Source organism: Dermacentor variabilis, chromosome 9 (assembly GCF_050947875.1).
Source record: "Dermacentor variabilis isolate Ectoservices chromosome 9, ASM5094787v1, whole genome shotgun sequence".
NCBI lineage: Eukaryota > Metazoa > Arthropoda > Arachnida > Ixodida > Ixodidae > Dermacentor > Dermacentor variabilis.
The window spans coordinates 51,829,248-51,838,392 of record NC_134576.1 but is presented as its reverse complement, the minus strand read 5'-3'; the positions used below and the strand labels follow the sequence as shown (position 1 = coordinate 51,838,392).

Genomic DNA, 9,145 nt, shown 5'->3' with positions numbered 1-9,145 from the left:
ACTAACAAGCACCAGGATATGAAGGAAGAAATATCATACGGCTGATACAATCATTCGTAATCAGTCAGATCACAAACATAGCAGCCTTCGACGATTGGTTTGCAGCTGAAAAGACTAAAATTAACAACCTGATAAAAAAGGCATACAAACTAGCACTAGGGATTCCCATCAGTACGAGCACGGATCTCTTGCTAAAGTTAAGCACAACAAACATCTCAGGCAGAACGGCTAACCAAAACCAAAACGGGACGGCATATACTACGCAAGCTAGGAATGAATTACAACAATATATACAGAGAAAAGACGACGATAACGAGAGAAATTCGTGACAAACTCCTAGTGCCAAATATAACCAAGAACATGCATCCAGGTTACAACGAGGGCAGACGCAAGAGTAGAGCAGAGAAAATTATCCGAAGCTTTGGGTCAGACGACAGAGCAACCTTCGTAGACGCGGCTGAATAACCACACAGAAATAGTTACGCGGCAGTAGTCGTAGATCATACCCCAAAACCCCTTACAAGCGTGTCAGTAAATACCAAACATTCCGAAACAGCAGAGGAGGTAGCCATTGCACAAGCATTTATTTCCACAAATGCTCAATACATCATTAGCAATTCTCAGGCGGCCATTAGAAATTTTGCATAAAGTAGGATCTCTCCTGATGCGTGGCACATGATTAGAGTCAACGAAGCAAAATTCTCCAACGCAGAGAAGAATGGCAGGCAATTGCTCTGGTTCTCAGCGCATACGACTCCAGGCATTTCCGCAATCAACCGCAACCAGGATGCACACCGCGAAGCTCGAGGTCTTACTAGCCGAGCTGAGCAAAGAATGACTTCCGTCGGTCAGGAGAACGCGGAGGAGGAGATCTGGAGGGAAAAAGGCAGATTAACAAGATTTAGTGATATTACCAAATTATATATGAAAATCGGAGGCGAGTATTACCACCACCTCACACTAAACAATAGAGAGCTGAGTCCGTTACTTAAAGGCGATTACAAAAAGAAACTCATACGAGTCCCGTGCAACTAAAAAATTTCTACCCAGATATATACGAGAGCGATACATGCAAGCTGTGCAAGCATGCTAGAGTTACACTTCAACACATGTTTGGCATAGTAGTTCTGCGGAAACCCGCAAGGTGGAGAGAAATAATGAATAAAGGGAAAATCAGAAATCCACCCGTTCGTAGCAATTGCTGCAAAGCAAACCCACACGGGTTCCTCGAAAGAAAAGCCTCATAGTTGAAGAAAAATTCGTCCTGGTCCGGGACTCGAACCCGGGACCACCGCCTTTCCGGGGCAGCCGCTCTACCATCTGAGCTAACAGATGGCAGTGCGAAGTCGAATTTGTCGACAACACGAAGCAAGGGCAAGTGTTTGAAATAGTAGTTCTGCGGAAACCCGCAAGGTGGAGAGAAGTAATGAATGAAGGGAAAATCAGACATCCACCCGTTCGTAGCAATTGCTACAAAGGAAACCCATACGGGTTCCTCGAAAGAGGAACCCGTATGGGTATGGGAATCGAACCCGTCCCGGTCCGGGTTCGAGTCCCGGACCAGGACGAATTTTTCTTCAACTATGAGGCTTTTCTTTCGAGGAACCCGTATGGGTTTCCTTGTAGCAATTGCTACGAACGGGTGGATGTCTGATTTTCCCTTTATTCATTACTTCTCTCCGCCTTGCGGGTTTCCGCAGAACTACTATGTCAAACACTTGCCCTTGCTTCGTGTTGTCGACAAATTCGACTTCGCACTGCCATCTGCTAGCCGCCTGGTTAGCTCAGATGGTAGAGCGGCTGCCCCGGAAAGGCGGTGGTCCCGGGTTCGAGTCCCGGACCAGGACGAATTTTTCTTCAACTATGAGGCTTTTCTTTCGAGGAACCCGTGTGGGTTTGCTTTGCAGCAATTGCTACGAACCGGTGGATGTCTGATTTTCCCTTTATTCAACACATGTTGTGGGGATGTAAAATTTATCAAGATCAAATGGCAGTCTCGCCGAAAAATCTACGGGCGTGGTGGTCGGCCGCGCTGCTCAGCTCAGAACTCCCAAGACCAACTTTGGGCCGTCCAACGCGCCATCGAGGCCGTACGGGAGCAGCAGCTCCTAGCGGCCATCTAGGCGGCCCCAGGCCCGGGCCTGCCAATCGCCGGATTGCAAATAAAGTTATCTCGCTCGCTCGCTCGCTAGCTTTGAGTCTATGCACCGAAGTCGTGTTACGATTTCTAGCAGTCATTAACTACCATCGCGCAATGAGTAAGTGGCGGCCTATGCCGGAGTGGCAGCAGTCAGATCTTCCGCTCATTTCGGTCGTCGCACAATAATCCTACTGAAGGCAAAATGAAAAAGGTGAAATGCAAGAAAAGAAGACAAAAAAAGATTAAAAAAAAGCGACCAGTTATTGTTTGACAAGCTATGGAAGCATGGACATAGCTTTGCTGCACTGAAAGATTGAGAGAGAGATACGAACTTTACCGATAAGCTGTCGCTGTTAGCCTGGCTGATCGCCTGCCAAGCTACTGCAAGTGCTGTGTGACAAACAGATCATGCACAGTGATCGTATGCTGCAGTGAGTTATAGTAACCGGGCTCTTACCGTCTTGTGCTCACTAGAGGGCATTTTAAGCGCGCTTAATGATGCTTTTCCGCGCGCACACTCCTGGACTTTTGCACACGGTCGATTCAAATGGGTCGCGAAGCTTCGGGTCATAAACGGTGCATAAACTAATTGTCACTGACATCAGCAAGGGCAGTTATGGGAGCAGTGACTGAAGTGCGACCAAGTGAGCAGGGAACAAACATCCTTGAAGGAAAAATTATGCAGATCGAATGCGCTGTAGGAATCGATGCAAGCGAAGCTTTCCGTGCTGGATGCTTTGATTGACGATAATTAGTAGTGATGTTGATGGCTAAACCTTAATTTCTTCAACGTTTAATCTAACACTAGAGTGGTGAGTTGATGTTGAACGTTGCCTTGCGGGCACCACTGCTGTTTGTCTGTGTAGTACACGGAACACACATGGAGAGCTGTTTGCTTAAGGCATTGTTGTGCGCCATATTTCAAAGCATCTGAGAGGGTTGAGCATACTCATTGCCTCACATGGCACATCGCATTGTGGCAGAAGTATTCAACTTGAATTGATTATAGGGCTGTACGTGCCAAAAGCACAATCGGATTATGAGGCACGCCTTAGTGGCGGACTCCGGGATCATTTTGACACCGTGATGTTCTTTAACGTGTCCCAAAATCTAAGTGCACGTGCGTTTTCTATTTCGTCCCCGTCGTAATGCGGCTGCCGCGGTAGGGATCAAATCCACGGCCTCCAGCAATGCCATAGCCGCAAAGCTACCGCGGCGGGCACAGAAGTGTTGATTTGACGGCAGACCGCTTCCGTAGTGTCGCCTGGACCCTGCGGGGCGCTTTAATTAATGCGGCTCTGTATATGCACGTCCTGCGTAGTTTGTCCGCTTGACATAAATGCATGATGTTTATTTTTTAGAAACAGCAGCAACGTACTGTACTGTAGCTTGAACTTAAGCTTATCCAGTTTCCCCGTAACCACCGTGGTGTAGTAGTAGGGTTTGCTTGCCTTCTCAAGTCACCCCCCCCCCCGCCCGCTTCCTCTCTTGTATGGGAACTCCTCTTCACCTTCTCCTTCTGCTGGTATGGGAACTGCCTCTTCCCCTCTGGACTCGCACGTTAGTAGAAAGGGAAGTGCTGCAATTTCTCCATTGCGTCTGTGGGGAGTTACGGACAATTATAGCTGTCAAGAAGCTAATGTGGCGATGGCCAGGGAGCTCCAGAGGGCATTGTGCACATTCGACGCGGTAGGGTGAAAACGAGTTTCTAACGTCGCCTTTCCTCTCTGATTCGCATCAGTAATTATAAACACGCCCTGAACCCCCCTCCCCCCCCTCCACGCGGTGTGCCTGACAGCATCAGCCACAGCAGCCACAGCAGCAGCAGTAGCAGTGGGAAAGTCGAAGGAAGAGGCAGGCAAAGAAAGCTTCGCTTTAAAATGTTTTACCAGCGGAGTTGTTCTAAGTGGAGCCTTCGCCGTCCGTTGTCCAGTGTCACGCAGGGGGCCAGAGCGCGCGTCGGGGGAGGGGGAGTAGAGGGGTATAGGAGCAGGTGATTCGCCGGCCGCGCCGTATCGCCCCATGGATTGCGCTCGACGCAAGCGGGAGCTCGCACGAGAGCGGCAGCGCCGACGTCACGCAAATCCCGAGCTTCGAGAGCGAGAAGCGCAAGCAAAGCGCCGGTGGAGGCAAGCCAACCCCCACTTTCAAGAGAAGACAACCCAAGCCAAGCGCCAGCAGAGACAAGCTAACCCCCAACTTTGAGAGTAGGAGGCCGAGCAGAGACGTCGACGGAGAGAGATCACTGCCACGGAGGGTGCCGATGGATGGTTCGAGAGAGTATTACTCGACCGTGAGTGCGGCCACAGCTGCGAGGTGTGTGATAGACTGTGGTTTGATCACAACCTCAGGCAAGTGAAGAGTTGCAACGATTGCAACGACTGCAACCAGACAAAAGATTTTCGTGAAAATCGCGCAAGGACGAGTTCAAACTTGAAAAAGCTACCAGCAGCTTCGCTGTTCTGACAGCTTTCACTGTGTGGAACTGGCTTTACTTCTTAATTAAAAGCAAGACACAATTTTATTTATTCAGCGAAAATAAAATTTCTCATCAATTTCATATACATGACATGAGGGGAAAAATACCACTCTCTTATCATTTTATCATTGACAATAAATACCACTTTCTCAGCGCCCGTTAAAAAGAATTTGGCACAGACACTTAAGACTGCTTACGTGTGGGAATGCGACAGCATTATGGTCGCTTTGATGAAATGTTCTTTTTGGGCGCGTTCCTTGTCCACACAAGCTCTCGCCTGCGTTTCAACCGTGCCTCGGCCAATCGAAAACGCACCAAGCGTCTCAGCGCGCTCGCTTGCCCGCTAGCAGTTCATAACTGTAAGGACCGATCAGTGGCATTCAACTGGACTAACGACTTTTATTTTATACACTCATTTTATGCACGCATGACATGGCGCCACCTCCTACCCATTGGCTGCGCTATCGTGCGCCCAACGACGCAGGAACTAGGCCCACATTTAGTCAACCACAACCGTGGAGCTACCGTGGCATTGGGGAAGCGTGCTGGTCTCATACTCCGGAAGCGCGGATTCGAATTGTCCCCAGACCGAAGCTTATCTAATATCCTTTTCAAAGGCGTTAGTTAACATTGTTTACAGGAAGCTCCGTGAGAAATTTGACGTCAATTCGAGTATTAAATTTTTTGTGGTTTTACTACGGTGGTGACAACGATTCCATCCCCAGTTTGTACGGCTCACGCATCGGCACATTTCACGGCAAGGCTTTCGCCCGTCGTCGGTAAGGCATAGGGCGCAACGGCTGTGTTCTCGTTGTTTGCGTAGATCGCAACGCATCAAACCATCGTCTATCACCGGCTTTTAGACATCTGGCCTCAAAAGCAGCTGGGACACATACGATTTTTCCTTACGCTTAAGCCATTTTAGCTCAATAAACGCCGCCATCGTTTTTTGCCTACTCGCATACGAAACGCTGGAAACTAGCCTATGACAGCTCCGCTGTAAAACGGGCTGCACCCAAACGAGTTGTGCCCAATAGTCTCGCTGTTTTCAGTGTTAAAGGCGTATATAATGAAGGGCAAAATGTTGTCCCCGTCTTTATGGTCCAACGCAACGTACCTGACCTGACGTACCTGACGTACCTGACAACACGTTCACCAGTGTGTGGTTGGTACGCTCGCTCAGTCCATTTGTTTGCGGGTGATATGGTACCTAGTGGCGAATACTATAAGCGCGCTATCGAAGGAGCTCCTCTACGACATCTGCAGTAAACTGACGGCCGCGGTCGCTGACAATGATTCGAGGAGGGCGATGACGCAGAACGATCGAGCGCAGCAGGAAAAGGGAGACTTGGCTGGTGGTGGCAGATGGTAAAGCAGCTGTCTCGCAGCACCGGGTCAGATGGTTGGCACATACGTTGATCCGACGGTTCCCTTTCGATGAGCGGGAAAAGGGGCCCACGAGATCAATTCGAACTTGCTCGAAAGGAGAGCTAGGATGCGTCATTGGTTGTAGGAGTACCGCTGGCATCGTAGTTGAGTGCTTGCGGGCCTGACAATGAGCGCAATTGGCCAATACATTTCAGTCGACCGACGCATTCGGGGCCAGTAAAGCCGTTCATGGGCACGATGAAATGTACACCCGTGAGCAAAAGTATACGAACCACAGGGTCGCCGAAAAAACAGAATTTCTCCGTAATTAACATGCACAAACGGAAACTGATGAGTGCACTTGAAAACTTGTAATGCCTAGTTTGGGCTGCATTATTTAGTTTGAAGTTCCATTAACGGACGTAGCAGCGAATGACTTTATTGCGTATTGCCTGTCCGTATACTTTTGCTCACGGGTGTACGCGCTGCTCCTGGATGTGCGGAAGTAGGATCGTCGTGTATGGCCAGCATAATAGTGGAGCGTAGCACTTCCGGAACTACGAGGTAATGGGCACAAGTGATTGCGAAATTCTTTTTGTAGAGGAGGCCCTCACGGACACACAAGCCTGGGTTTGTTGTAGAGTCATGCGCAGTATTGAAAAGCGGCTCTAAGCTGAAGTATTCTCGCTGCTCATCCTCAAATGTCTCTTTATCCGGAAACGCTGGCGTTAAAGAAGCAATCAGGTGGTCAAAATTATTCGCATCACAAAGTGTCGTGGCACTCCCTAAAGGCAGTCAGCGTGAACGTGTCGGCGACTACTCTTGTATGAAACTGGGAAGTTGTACTCACAGAGACGTAGAGCCCAGCGCGCGAGGCGACCGGATGTATCACGGACGTTGACAAAGCAGCGCAACGAATGAGGATTTGTGACGATTTAGAATGGACACCCGCACACTACAAGCGGAAACGCCGCACAGCAAAGATTACCGCTAGGCATTCTTGTTACGTAACTGTGTAATTGCGTTCAGGCTTACTTAAAAGTGCGACTCGCATTAGTGATGACCTGCATAAGGAATGAGATTTTGTGTGGTGTACCGCCGTATCAATTTTATTACCAAGGAAGACGTTCACCCTCTTCCAAGTATAGATGCCGTGTTGGACTGCCTTCATTCGGCGTCCTACTGTTGATTTGCGTTTGGCGTACTGGCAAATCCCTATGCAACCGGCGCACAAAGCGTAGGATAGGATAGGATATCCTTCTAAAATACGTCCTTCTCATCCTCGTTGCCCCACTCCCACTTCTTCGTCTTCCACTCATGCGACTGCATTTACTGTAATAATATGAGCCGCTGGTAGACCACCATGTTTTTAACATGTGGGCTTGCACTGCCAGGTACATTTACCTTGTTTCGCATTGTTAAAGACGAATATTTTTGTGGTGATTGCCCCCAGTATTCCCTATCGGTTATGTTTCTAGCTTCTTTCGTGGGCCGATACCGAGATGGTGCGGTCTAAAAATGTGCGCCGATACCGGAGATAGATAGGGAACCTGTGGTACAGGTGCTCCACGTGGCATCGGCACCAGTGGCATACCGCGGTGCTGCACCGGTGGTAACACTGGCATTGGTGCCTGTGGCAAGGGGAGCATTCTCGCATTCTCGCCACGGGATAGCTAGCGTTTTCACACGCTATCGTTTGAGAGGCTGTGGGACTCCTCAGAATAAGTTATATGGCTCATACACGCCGTTCTGACTGGCAACTTGCGCAAGAACACTCCGTCTTTCATCGACTTAAACGGGAGATTGAAGCCCCATTAATCTTTTCTTATGTGCGACGCATCGCTCACTTTATAGTGAGGAAAAAAACGTGGCCTTTACTTTGGAATCAGAGTAAAACCTACTAAAGGCGACGAAGGCATGTGGACGAAAAAAAATCTGATAATAGCGGTTGGGCGATGAATTCGAGTTGTGTTCTTCCTCTAAATTTTATTGCTTTCCGCTTTTAGAATTGTTAAAAAACGGGAGACGTTGTAGCGCCGCATGCGAGAACGTTTACGTGATCAAGTGCACACAGGCGACCTCTACACGTGGAGCGAATGGGTAGCTTACGCAACTTATCGTCGGTGAAATAGAGCATGTTTCGAATTTCGTCGTTTCGGTAGCCATTCCTCATGGGCAGGCCTTCAGCGGATGGCCAACGTACTCTGCAGAAGCGGTGGAGAACGCTGTGGACAGGTCGCGGGGTTTCAGGCACCGGGCTCCGGCCCGAATCCTCCATCGAAATACCTTACAGCATCATAACTGAGAACAGCTTTTATAAGCCTTTTTCTTGCATTTTCTAAGAACCCGGTGTACGATACTACTCAAGATATCAAAATGGAACTGAACCGAAAACCAAAAGAGGGGTAAGAAAAATTTTATTTTTTCGTGAACCGGAACTGGACTGGAACGTTATGGTTGTTCTTTTTTCCACTCCGGAGCGAAAACGAAAATAAAAATAAAATAAAGGTTTTTCGGTTTAAGTGGGCCACTTTCTCTGGAGATTTGCATTGCTGCACTGCCTTCACTCGCGATTCGACTATGCTACCTCATTTCTAGGCGCACCCGAGCTTCTCGTCATTTTGCAAGTGGCAGCACTGCCTGCATCGTTTTCAACGTGCTACGTTGGGAGGCACGCATGTTAGTAATGTGTTCGTGAACGCTTAAATTTGGTGACCATCAAGTAGTCCTTTGTTAACAAGTGCTTCCTAGCTGACAGGACGCTTTTGATCACACTGACGTGTTAACTTAAGTAGCTGCGATAGAAATGACATATTACTTCTGAGGTGTGCTTCCATAGCGTCATTTTTTTGGTAGAAGATGTAGAAAATGTTAGTTCGTAATGAACGGGTACGATTTCATTTCTTCGTATGTGGTGATCGTTCGGGAAGGAAGGGCAGATGAAAGAAGAACAAGTCCCGTGGAAGGTAAAACTACGAGATCCCGGAGGTACTCTAGGAGGGAGTCGAGGATTTTATCATCTGTTGTGGTTCCCACCGTGGCCTTGTCTGCTGATGGAAACTTATGAGAGGGATCGTTGCTGGTAGCCGTCTCGTAAACTTGCATCGGGGCTGGGGAAAGGCTGTCCGCTCCTACACAAGGTGGAACACGTCGACTCG

General features: G+C 48.7%; 1 non-coding gene across 1 annotated transcript; it reads left to right on the top strand.

Moving 5' to 3' along the window:
* The first annotated feature begins 1,773 nt into the window (after nt 1–1,773).
* On the top strand, nt 1,774–1,848 carry TRNAS-GGA (transfer RNA serine (anticodon GGA)). Its single transcript has one exon. It is a non-coding gene; the product is annotated as a tRNA-Ser (tRNA).
* The last annotated feature ends 7,297 nt before the right edge of the window (nt 1,849–9,145 follow it).